Here is a 12,311-nt window from a genome sequence, read left to right as displayed (position 1 = left end):
ATAGATAGATAGATAGATATAGATCGATTGTATTTGAGTAACTATACTTAGTTACATTCCACCACTGCTGAGGGCATGACGTTCGAAAGATGTAGGATAGAAGGGGATTAATATATTCAGTGTTTCTGGAGCGTGGCCTACATTAAGGACTAAAAGAATATCAGAATATCCTGGCCTCTGCTGCTTTGATTTTGACCATTAGGTTTTTAATTTGTCTCTTGAAAATCCCCCCAGTTTATGCGATGCAATACTAAATTGGTGTGGAGCCCTTTTAAGTGAGGTTTAATTGTCTGATTTCATTTTTACAAAATATAATACACAAAATAACATTTGTTGATAAAGTACTTCAGTTTAAAGAAAATGTATTATGTTTGACAGTCAGAAAACTGCAAAGGCTCAAACCACATGTGCCACTAAACCACAATCACTACTTTATCTGGACCAAACTGCTGTGTATAACCATGTAATCTCATAGCTTTTATGACTCCGCAGTCTACACAGACTGAGTCACTTCTTCTGTTTCCGAATTGCCTAAAATGGGATGCTCCACTCTTAAATCATTTTAAGTTTCTCAATATTGTCAAGGGCAGCGACTCTATCTAGCAATCAAGGGACATGGCCATGGTGCAGTTGCCATGGATACAAACAGCACATGTACCACAACACAAATGCTTGGCCAGCTCATATCTCCCCTACTTGTCTATGAGCCAGTGATCCATCGCCGTCACCCTGTCAGAAAATAAAATCATACTGCAAAAATATCTGATGCTTCTTTCCCCTAAAGACCCCTCTGGTGACACGTGTGTGTTTCTGTATTCATTAGGGAGCTTTATTTAGCATCATGTTATCTATTTTGTGTGAAGGTTCAGCGAACAGGCCTGTGATCTCCAACTTATTCCAGCCAAACCAACCACACACACCACCTGTCTTTACTGGATGGCTGGTGTTTGGCCTTCACCCAGGTTCAGGGTCAGGTTTAAGGTACAACTATTACAGCTTGCCAAACAATATACACCTCTTATGGGTTGTGTATATACACCAAATTACATTAAGGTTGGTTGGCCTTGATTCACAGAGTGGATTATAAATCACAGCAGAAGCGATGAGGTTCCCTCTCTTGGGCACTCTGTTGGTGGTCTGTTATGATAACTAAAGAAAACAGTGCTTTGCTGTCATGGGAGTGAGGTCATGATCTGTAATTTTATACTTGGCTGTCAACTCATATGACATAAAGGCTTTGATCTATGGACTATTCTACAGAAAATATCTGCTAGCTTCCTCTGGCCTTGGTATGTGATTTTTGGGCTTATATTTTACTTGCAGTAAAAGTTGATTGAAATTCTGATACTAACAGTAACAGTCACACCCTGACCCCCGACATCTGATCCTGACAGTGTGAGGTTACCCAGCATCGCGCCAGGACATATTCTGAGTGGGCAACAGACACCTACGCGGTCTTCAGGGAACTCATCTGACTTTTACTCAGCAACCCTTAAAGTCAATCCAAGATCCACTGTTTGCACAGGGTGTCTATAGCAACACACACAGTCAGCACCGCATCACGGCTCAGTCAACCCCTATTTATTTCATACACGTCTGTTTAAAATCAGTGTCATACATTTGGCTTGCTGAGTAGATACGTAAAACTAATTCCAGTAAAATTGGCCAAACAATTTTTTTGTTTTTGTTTTGCCTAATTTGTGTTATTTCCTTCGCGTGAATTTCTAATAGACCAAATCATTTTCCAGCATTGAGTGTTGAAATGATACATTTTAGAAGCATCTTTTCTGGCACTGTTGCAGATGTTTTCATGGTGCACCATCAAGTTGACACACCGTATAAACTTCATTATAATACCATCTTCTCAGCTTATAAGAGTTCCCAGAATTCTACCATTTGTTATGAATGACTGTTGATCATCAGACATCATGTTTTCATAAGTGTGACCTGCTCAGTGACTTTTTAAGTAATAACAAGTGGAGTCTACAGCCAAGCTAGCAGCTCTGTGAGGCTGTACAAAGGCCCAGTGATGCTTTGAGCTAATGTTAGCCTGATAACAAACAGGCTCACAATGACAATGCTAACATACTGATGTTTAGCAGGTATTATTCACCAGATTTACTTTATTTTACCTTAATTCATCCTAACATGTGCTAATTAGCTCTGAACACAAAGTGCAGCCGATCTGGTCATAAACCAAAGTAGTGGGCAAATTGAAATTCTGACCTGATAATGGTGGTAAAACACAAGGGGTCACCGCCATCATGAGGAGGACATGAATATGCGTACCAAATTTCAGCAATCCATAATAGTTCAGACATTTTACTCAAAACCAAGCAAGAGGAAAAGTCAGTAGATCTCTGAGGTCAGTACGATGCATTCTCTGGGTACAATGAATGTCCGTTTAAAATATGGCAATCCATCCAGTAGTTTTTTAGGTCCAGTCTGGACCAAAGAAAGCAGAAAAGGAACATCATATCAATGGTAAATGGACCTGTACTTGTATAGCGCTTTTCTAGTCTTCCTACCACTTAAAGCGCTTTTACACTACATGCCACATTCGCCCTTCCCAAGTCCATCAAACAGAAACTAACTAATTCATACCCATTCGCACACCGATGCACAGCATCGGGAGCAATTTGGCATTCAGTATTTTGCTCAAAGATACATCGACATGTGGCAGGAGGAGCCAGGGATCGAACCAACTACCTTCCGATTAGGGGACAACATGCTCTGACTCTGAGCCACAGCCTCTGAGGGCTGCCTATCTTAATAGAGATGTTTCTGGATGGTAATGATGAATGAACTCAGGGATATATAGTACTTGGTCCTTGAAATTCAGAACAAATCATACATTTAATTTCAATTCAAGTGAAACAGAGTGGATCAAAGCTTTATTTAAATTCCCCAGACAGACCAATTAAAGAGTGATCTGATAACCTAATGGGTTTGACTGGGAAAGACCCATGTGATCATGTCTCTGTCTGTTTCTCTGGATTGTCTCCAAAAACATCACAGGCCTTTGGCCAGTTTGATCCATCCCGCATCTGCTATCTGCTACAACTCCCACAACCAACCACCACCGACACATTCAAGTCAGAGGGGTCAGTCATGCACCCAGAAGCGTCACAAGTTTCCAAGATCCCTATCCCCCAAGCCCACTGGGTCAAAAATAGTCCCTGTTAGCCTTTTATAAATCAGAGTGTTACTATAAAAAGCATTTGGCTGACCAGAAACCTGGGCTGAAGCCACATCACCCTATCTTTAGCTTTATTTATGTGCTGGTGTTGACAGCACCACTTGCAAAGCTTTCCAGTCACCGTTCAATGGGTCACATGTGTCGAGCCCTCGGCCCGATGTTGGAAAGCACCGTCGAGTAAAAACGGTAATCAGTGGGCCTACAGTGCTGGTCAGCCTGCATCCCTTACAGAAACAAACCGCCTAACAGCTGCTGAGTTAACGGCTTGATGATTCTGGCCGTCAGATTCTTTCCATCCACTTAGTGTTTATGGAGCTCTCTTCTGATGACAGATAAGCATGTCCACTATTGTAAAATGATGATTGGCATTTTTACAACTGTCACATGACAAGAACTATTGTTGCATTAGAGCTGAAAAAATAGAAAGATAACTCTGGTTTTATTTGACCAATGTAGGTCAGGCTTCACTGTCTTACTTTTTTATTCATTGCATATAAACACTCATCCCCAGCTTTAGCAGTGAGAGCCTCCCTCATACAGCCTTGTCATGGGAATAACATCTTAATCAGGAGTTCAAAAGAGCAGTCAGCATTATCAGGAAGCTATTAGATATAAAAATACAAAGGAATGTGTTTTACTTATACACTATTATGTGCACTTTAAGTTTTAAAATGTTAAACAGAGTAGTTAGATGAGTCATTCAGCATCGTTTTTCATCATGTTTAGGTAAATTAAATGTGTTTTTTTGTTTTGTTTTGTTTTGTCTGGAGAAAAACATATGGACATATTTTTTAGGAAATATGATCATGATCTGGCTGACATATATTTAGAATATTAGTCTTAATTCAGTGCCTTTATTGTGGCCTTGTGGTGAACTGGTGATCTGTCCTGGATGTATATCCCCTCTCACCCAATGCATGCTGGGTAAGCTCAAGTTCCCTGTGACCCTGAACAGGATAAGCAATTCAGAGAACGGACACCTTTTATTGTTCCACCCATCCATCCGTCAATCCATCATTTTTTCTACCAGACTACAATGTATGAAAGGCAGCAAAATGCATTGGACAAAAATCTATTAAAATGTACAACACAATGCCAAAAAAATAGCAATTAAGCAATTTTAATAAACTCCTTACATTATACCTGCTGATCCAAGCTAAAAAAAAACAGGAATCTTCATGCTGGTGGTTCTAGTATTGAGGTGTTTTTCTTTGTAGCTTGCTTCTAGAGATTTGACCCAGACAACCTACTTTCATTGAATGTGTTTGTATCAAGTGATTGCAACATCCTGATCGTCTGTCCAAATAGAGGTTGAGAAATGTCAGGGTAGTTTCATCTTGTATGTATCATGCATTTTGATTATTAGTGTGTAAAGATAAACTATCAAAGTTTATCTACAAGAGATGATCCCATTTCAAGACGTTTCAGATGAGTTTGAGCATTTTTGTGAATGGCCAGTAGTCTTTACTGGCCAAGAGTGGTCTTACTGAGGCTAATAAGCATTATGTTTTGTGTGTTTTTGTGTTGCAGCCCTTTAGTATATCTTTCTCTTTGTTTCTGTCTTTATAAGTGAGGAGTTTTCTAGGCTTGCTCTTGGTTGTGCGGGTGGGATGGTAAATATGGAATTTGTATTTGTATCCTTTGCATAGAATCTGTGTAATGTATAGAAATCAGTACACGCTAAGGAGTGTGTATACTTAACTTGATTATATGTATATTCTGCTTCTCTGACATATTTCAGTGAATCGTCTGGACAATTTAAAATCATTCATGGCAATATACTGTATATGGACATACCGTATACAGTATATTGACATGAATGATTACACAACATCTAAATGTGAATGATGCAGCACTCTAAGAGCTGTGACTGGCTCGCTTAGATTGAAACTGCTAAAAGTCTAACCCTTTTGGGAGTTGGGGATCAGTCAGCTTGTGCACTTCAAGTTAAAGGAAACTCTGAGGAGAAGGACACAGGACCTTCTTTGAAAAACTGAGTGTTACTCCTCCTCCTCAACCATTTCTCTTCTTCCTCTCTCCCCCCAACCCTCTCTCTCAGGTGTTTTGCCGAGAATATTTCAGAGCAAGTTTGCCCACACAAGGACGATAGGTCTCATCCCACTAAAGCTTCAGTTCAGGACTGATGGCAGAGGCCACATTCATAGTGAACAGAGCCGGTGTAGGTGGACTTTGTGTATGTGTGTCTGCATCTGTGTCTGTGTCTGTGTGTGTGGGCTTGCTACTCTCCTCTCAAGACGACAGCATTGTTACACTAAAACCTTAGAGCTTCCAAATGTGTGGGCTGCCATGTATTAATGTACAAGCGGCTGTTGCTCTTTTAGTGTCTCCATGAAACAATCATTTCAACCATACAGGAGAAAGATGGTCATCATGTCTATTTATAATCCCTTATTGAACCTTGCATTGATCTGTGTTGAGTCTGAGGAGTGCAATCATGCAAATGCTTGTGCCAAGATGGAGACGTGTCAGTGCTTGTAGATGATGTGTGTGGGAGGAGTGGGTCTGAGAGGAATGAATGATTGGAACATTTTCATGTAATTGTTTTGCTGCTAATTTGCAGTTTCTGCTGCTGTCACTTGTCAAGAGATGTAGGTCTGTGGGTGCTCTATATTGGTATTCCTATTTATTACAAATACAAACTGAATAAACAAGTATTTTTATATGAAGATAACTGAGGACAGAACTAAATGGACTTAATGGATCTGTGTGAGATTTAGGCCTGAACTTTATATCTCAAAATTTAGGCCAATATGGACAATAACATCTTCCATGGCTAATCTCTGTCTGATGAGATCATGTAGGCTAGAAAGTCAATTTTTCAATTGAACATTTAATATTCTCATGAATGTCATTGAATATTCAGCAAGAAGTAACGTTAAAATCATACAGAGTGGGATGCAGTTCTGCCCATAGCCTTTTTTGTTACCATAGAAACGGGTTGCTGGGTTCTAAAGGAGAGGGAAGTATGATTAAAATGAATTAATGAAGATGATGGGAAGAAAGCTCATTTTGTGTGCCATCTCCCTTTGTTTCTTTTTCTCATGTCAGACTCATTAATGGTTCTTTAACAAGTGCTCTAATTTTTCTCACATAAACTGCCCAGAATAACATGTACAGTGTAATTCAGTCCTGCAGAATAGTTTTCATAATGCTTTCATTAGCACCTTCTGGATATTGTTTCATTCAGCACCCTTTGTCCTGATCCCTGATGTGAGTCTTTTGTGATCCTCTCTTTCATGATGCCCTCCAGTTGTAGAGCACACTTTAGTGCACTGCTTAGTGCCTCTGTCACTCTCACATGTTTTTATTTTCAAAAGTTCCACGTGTAATATATTAAAGCAAACATCATACTTAATGTGTTTCATCCTTCAGTTTGATGAATTGAGTTGTGAGCTTATTTCCCTGTGCCATAGTTTCAGTGGCTCACACAGTTGCACTGGGTGACATGTTTCTTGATTACAATGAACATGGGCACTTTAGTTTATTATGGGTCAGTCCCACATGTCCACATGTACAACTCTGCTGCTGTAAATACTCACTAGTCTAGTGCAAGTCTGGGGCTGAAAATAGTACAATTTTTACTCCTGTTTGAGTAACATTAGCCAAAAACTATGCCCAACTGTTTTAAAAAAGTGACTGAGCCTAAAAAAAGTGTATATATATATATATATATATATATTCATGACACATTTTTAAAGAAATGTCTTCAGTGGGAACTAAAGGTCTTGGGCCACATACAGGAAGGAAGATTGTCCCATTAATGCATGTTACTAACTTCACTTCTTCCCCGGAGTTCTTAGAGAATGTAAAGTCAGAGGGCATCTAGTGGATGGACGGACAAGGGCAATGACAGGCCCTAGGGAGCCGGTATCATGGCTCGTGAAGAGGACTGTGACCAATCAAATAAATGTATTTCATTAATACGCTGTATCCATAATTGTAGATACAAGGAAGGGGGGCAGTAGGAGTGCATTCTCCTTCAGTGATCAGACGGGACTGAATTGTGTTTAAATAAATTAAATGATAACATTTGCAAGAAATCAAGAGGAACACATTAGGTAGAATATAAAAATTACATTGGTCTTGACAAAATATCTCACTTATAAACTGATGTTTGTCTGAACACCTAATCCTTCATGACTGTATGAAGAATATGAAAAAATCTAAACAAGCAAGGCATGACTGACAATTCTGCAATCTGTAATAATTGACTATACTGCTGCTCTACTGCTGAACGCTTTTCAAACCCCATATATTCGAGTCTGCTTTTGTGTGCATATATTCCAGCTGCTTCTTGAATCAAATTGTTGATTTCCAGCTTCCTGTCTTGATAGTCTGAAATGTAAGAGTGATTACAGTCTCTGAAATGCCATAAATAGCAGGAGTGACGCACACACTCTGTCAAATGTCCATATGACAAGCAGTTTAAACTGTTTTCCTGTTCAGAACATCAAATTACTGTGTTAAATGAATAATAGAAAATAGAAGGCAGAACTATGACCCTTTCTCTCTCAGGGCCTTCTGTCTAAACATTTAAATTCTGTGTCTTCTGCCGCACACAAAACCCTTCATCCTATTTATTTGGTGGTTGTTATGCTGTAAACATTATTAATAAGCTCTTTACAAGTGATACTGTTTCAAAAGAGCCTTGCAAGAGTTTTGAGAATGTAAATGAGTTAAGAATCTGCTTCTATTTAAAGAACAGGGGTATAATGTCAATACTGCAATATAAATATTCATACACAAATACATACAAGTACAAAAATGTAACTTCAGTAAAAGTATGTAAGTACTGTTGCCATCTTAAAGTATCAAAAGTGAAAACTGTCATAGTTCAGAAAAATGTGAGTGTTAATATGATATGTAGCTGTTTGAGATGAAGCTAATTTGAACTACTTTATATACTGTTGGGAAGTTTAATCTATAACAATGCATCATATTTTATAATATCATCATATGTTCTGTAACCTGTAACTATAAGCTGTCAGTTTATTCTAGTTTATTAGTTTATTATTTATTAAGTACCTCAAATTTGTACTTTATTACAGGTTGAGTAAAAGTACTTACTTACAAGTATTTACATTCCACCATTGTTGGAACAGAGCTGTAGCAAACAGGATTAACAGCTTCTCACACTTTCAGTGACAGTGTTATGTGAAACAAGACAGCCTGGCAGCTTCCTACAATCACAGGTCATTTCCACTCAATCTAATTTTAAAGTTAAAGGAAGGCTGGATCATACATCATAGTTTATTTTTATTTTTTTTATTTTTATTTATGATTCCCCTGCAAAAACGAACACCGTTTGTCAAATCTCCACAGTGAATCTGAAGTTTCTGCCAAAATGAGTTTACAGTAAAAAAGGACAGCTGGAGCATATCAGTCACAATGATGCAACATAACGCACCAGTGAGTTGTGTTGCTGTGCAGCACCATTCCTGTCAGTGAATCAATTTATTGTGTAAATGGAAAACCCTAACAGCCCATGACCTTTCTCAACTGCCAGTAATTGCAGGCAATTTATATTAGTCAAACATAATTTACTGAAAGAGCAGGAGATGCTGAAACAACTAAGAGCAAGTTTATTCCCACACTCTACGCGTCATTTATTGCACCATTTCTGGGGTCATTTTAAAGGGAAAACATTTTGGTTTTCAACCTTTTAAGATTTCAGTTTCCATTAGTAAAATATTAACAGGAAGCAGACGTCCTACATGCGCCACTAACTTCGTTGGTGGGAACTTTTATAGCGGGTATTCAAATGAAAACCTGTATGCTCTGAATGCAATCAGTGGTATTAAATAAGATGATAAAAAGGTATTTGCCTCCAGATTAAATGTAATCAAACATATTGCAATTAAAATGCAAATGAGCACTGTATATGAATCTGTACCTAATCTCCACACCTCTGTAATGTATGAAGAAACGACCAATCACTCAAATGAACAAAGAACTGGTCGCTCACAGAGACGTCTTCCTCAAACTCTAAGGAGATCCGTATCACAAAAAATACAAATTAGATTTCGTGCCTCAACTCTCCCAAAGCCACAAGAGATGGAGATACTCAAACCATTAAATATGCACCATATCAGGACAGTTAGGTGTTTCTAATATTGGAAAACAGAGGTAGGCACTCTTGTTTTTTTTATTGAACCTTCAGTTGATACAAATAAAAAGTTTAGTTGCTGCAGCCTTATTTAATTGATCAAGTTGTAAAGACCTCTTTAAATAGTATATTTACTATTTATAGTGGTTATGAATGGTGGTCATAGCATTGAAGTCCTTCCAAGGAGTCAGATTTATACTTTATCTTCAAAGTAATTTGGCAGCAGGAGTTAAGTTTTGTATTTTTATTGAATTAAAACAAAAGTGATCCACTTCTGGCATGACAGATGTATTAAATAATAAGAGGTTTTTGTGCCTAGTGGTTATAGGAATATTCAAACATTTTGAAAAATTCTGCATAGTTGCACTCTAGCCAAAGGTTTGATGAAAAAATAGATACCACTGTTATGTCTGTACAGTCGGCAAGCCATTAAATAAGTATATTTTTCATAAAATGAATATTTTATGCAGTAACTTTGTCTCTAGTCATTTGGTGCTGGCAATGTAATATAGGTGTGGTAAGGTAATGTACAGCTTGTCTTTACAGCTTTTTCATTGTAAACAGCTGCCTGCTGCAGCCAAAAATGACAATGATCAGACAAAATAAAGACAATGATCTGTAAGAAGTAAAAATACTAAAATAGAGTATACCTACTAATAATAAGAATAACTTCAGAGGTGATAGACATTTGTGAGTTCACATCAAGTAGTCATGTGATCCTTGTTAATAATATAATAATTATTAATATAAAATATTGATTATAGCTGTTTCAATGGTTCAGCAAGATTCAGGTGGAAATTTGATATTCAGGGTATTATAATGTTTATTAGTGTCATATTCACACTAATGGAAGACTTATCAGAAATGTCCAGCAGAAGTACTGGATGCAAGCCTCTAACAGCTACAGATGGGGAAACTGTCAAGTTTGGAGCCAGAGTGAAACTACTGGATCTTAAAACAAGCTTAAAATAGCCGAAGCTGTGGGGAAACACAGAACAGGGAGGAGGGATTGGGAAAAACACTTGTCTGTGCCGGTAACTGAGCAATGGAAAACCGGTTGGCCTCCTGGGGAAACCGGCCACTGCTCCACTGTTCCTCTCCTGGGAGTGTCCGTCCATATGTGGTGAATTATCTCTCATTTCCCAAGCTACTTGATGTGATTGGAAATCTCACGCCCATTTCTTTCTGTGGCCTTGCACCCCAAGTTGGCCAGCTGAACCATCCCTATCCTCAGATGATCTGTTGGGACACATCAAGGCTAAAGTTGGGGGCTCATTACCTCCCAAACGTAATGCTTGACCCCATGTCACAAGCTAATCCCTTCCCCTCTGCCCTCTCATCTCCCTCAGGGTCCTCTTCAGTGTACTTTCTTTTACTTGGAACTATTCTGTGCTTTGATTGGAACCGATAGCTGGAGATAAAAATAGTCTAATATAAATGGGCAGTGGGTGCGTAGGCTAGCAGCAGCATTGTCTGTATATTTGGTGAGTCATTGCACATTGACGAATACACACATGTACAAGTGAATATGTAAATGTGGTTATTTTTAGATTTGCCATCTAATTTTTCCATTGGTGTTTTATTTTCCCCTCCATTTCATGCATGTAGGAACATTACAGATTGTTGGTTTACCCCCTAACAGTCTATTAACTCTAACCTTGGAGATGAAATACTGCTGCTAACCTTCACACAGATGAGGCCTGCTCCTGCGTAAGTGTGTACGTCATCATTATTTCAAATCTGTGATTCTTGACTCTATTTTTAAAAAATGCCTGAATATTTGTTGATAGTGTGCTATAAATTATGGAGAAAACATGAGCACATTCTGTCTATTACTGACACTAAAGTACAATGTGTACTAAAAAAACACTTGTTCTTCCAGTGACGGTCATAACATTAATATAGCTGTCTCTAGATATTCAGTTTGGGTTAATAGGCCTTTTTCATGGATTACATTTCATGACACAACAGAAAAAAACCACAGGTGTAAATCATAAAATTAATAATGTCTGAGTTCCATTTAGCTTTAGTTTCAAGGTCCTGGTATTATGAATGCTGGCTCACAGTCAGACAGTCGTGACTTATATTAGGGTACTTAAATAGAGTCATTGTTAGTGTTATTAGTTACACCTGTGATTTTATTCTTTAGATGGGAATAGGATAAAACAAAAATAAAGCTGATACAACAACACAGCCCTGGGAAATAATCATGTTATCAAGTTTTAAGGCTAATGTGTTAGCAAACAGTTACATCCAGCAGACACGTAGAAACTATTAATTGGAGTTATATTTCTGTAAATCAAATATTCAGCCCATCTTGTAGCTCTGGTTTTATCTCCACCACCTCCTGAGTAACAGATCTGGGTCTTTATTCTTCCTACTGCTTTGCTTTCTTCACAGTTAGTTGCTCACTTTTTTGTTTTGTCTGCCCTTTTATATTGATTTGTTAAATTTTAAATGTTGAATTCATTTCAATTCTAAAGCAAACAGCTGGCAACAAAAATAGCAGACAGTCAAATATGAGCGAGTATCCAATATTAATTAAACTTGTCAACCTGTCACAGCAGGCAAATGGATGAGCATGTAGCATCTATTCAGTTTGTAAAGCTTTGTCTTGTGAATGAGATGTGACTAGTTTGTTGGACACTGGTGGGTGAGTGTCATTCAGTGGACCTTCAATTGTTGAGCTATTCATAGCAACACTTTGGTCTGAATATAGCTTTGCTTGCCTGTTAGGTCGTCTGGGTCAGCATTTATAAGGCCTTAATCAGAGACTGGAGCGTGCTGCTAATGCAATTAGAAACACAGGGCAATTTCAGGCTGTCTCATTAGATTAAAAGTGTTCTGGTTTATAATGTGGAAGCTAGTTAGAAAAGAAAATATTTCATGCAGGGAAATGTTGCTACAGAGAGGCTCAGATGTACAGTACAGTTTATGCACATATAAGACATACTTTTGAAGATACTTTTGAATTTAAATGAAATT

The sequence above is a fragment of the Morone saxatilis genome, unplaced genomic scaffold (genome assembly GCF_004916995.1).
Source record: "Morone saxatilis isolate NCDOM2014 unplaced genomic scaffold, NCSU_SB_2.0 Contig11, whole genome shotgun sequence".
NCBI lineage: Eukaryota > Metazoa > Chordata > Actinopteri > Moronidae > Morone > Morone saxatilis.
Note: the sequence above shows the minus strand (reverse complement) of the source record.